This window comes from Perkinsus marinus, assembly GCF_000006405.1.
Source record: "Perkinsus marinus ATCC 50983 genomic scaffold scf_1104296970006, whole genome shotgun sequence".
Lineage (NCBI taxonomy): Eukaryota > Perkinsozoa > Perkinsida > Perkinsidae > Perkinsus > Perkinsus marinus.
The window spans coordinates 1-860 of NW_003202614.1; the positions used below are offsets into that span (position 1 = coordinate 1).

Consider the following 860-nt stretch of genomic DNA (forward strand, 5'->3'; position numbering starts at 1 on the left):
CGTTTGTCGGAACCGACTGCATTTCGCAATTTTTCACTGAAATTTAGTACCAAATTGTTGCACCACTTGAATTGTGGTATGCGTTTCATTGTGAAATTTCAAGACATGGTTAGACTTTACACTTGCGAGACCGTGCCTTCTTAGCTTAGTTGGTAGAGCACCCGCTTAGTAAGCGGGAGGTCGTCGGTTCAACTCCGGCAGAAGGCTTGCTTTGAGTTCGTTTGTCGGAAACCGACTGCATTTCGTAATTTTTCACTGAAATTTAGTACCAAATTGTTGCACCACTTGAATTGTGGTATGCGTTTCATTGAGGAATTTCACGACATGGTTAGACTTTAGACTTGCAAGACCGTGCCTTCTTAGCTTAGTTGGTAGAGCACCCGCTTAGTAAGCGGGAGGTCGTCGGTTCAACTCCGGCAGAAGGCTTGCTCTGAGTTCGTTTGTCGGAAACCGACTGCATTTCGTAATTTTTCACTGAAATTTAGTACCAAATTGTTGCACCACTTGAATTGTGGTATGCGTTTCATTGTGGAATTCTATGGCATGGTTAGACTCCACACTCGAGGGAACGTGCCTTCTTAGCTTAGTTGGTAGAGCACCCGCTTAGTAAGCGGGAGGTCGTCGGTTCAACTCCGGCATAAGGCTAGCTCTGAGTCCGTTTGTCGAAAACCGACTGCATTTCGTAATTTTTCACTGAAATTTAGTACCAAATTGTTGCACCACTTGAATTGTGGTATGCGTTTCATTGTGGAATTCTATGGCATGGTTAGACTCCACACTCGAGAGAACGTGCCTTCTTAGCTTAGTTGGTAGAGCACCCGCTTAGTAAGCGGGAGGTCGTCGGTCAACTCCGGCAGAAG

The 860-nt window shown here is 45.6% G+C and overlaps 4 non-coding genes across 4 annotated transcripts; all 4 read left to right on the plus strand.

Moving 5' to 3' along the window:
* The first annotated feature begins 134 nt into the window (after positions 1–134).
* Pmar_PMAR013339 lies at positions 135–207 on the plus strand. Its single transcript has one exon. It is a non-coding gene; the product is annotated as a tRNA-Thr (tRNA).
* Positions 208–353: 146 nt separating this feature from the next.
* On the plus strand, positions 354–426 carry Pmar_PMAR013340. The gene has a single exon. It is a non-coding gene; the product is annotated as a tRNA-Thr (tRNA).
* A 146-nt stretch (positions 427–572) lies between these two features.
* Pmar_PMAR013341 lies at positions 573–645 on the plus strand. Its single transcript has one exon. It is a non-coding gene; the product is annotated as a tRNA-Thr (tRNA).
* A 148-nt stretch (positions 646–793) lies between these two features.
* Positions 794–860, plus strand: Pmar_PMAR013342. Its single transcript has one exon. It is a non-coding gene; the product is annotated as a tRNA-Thr (tRNA).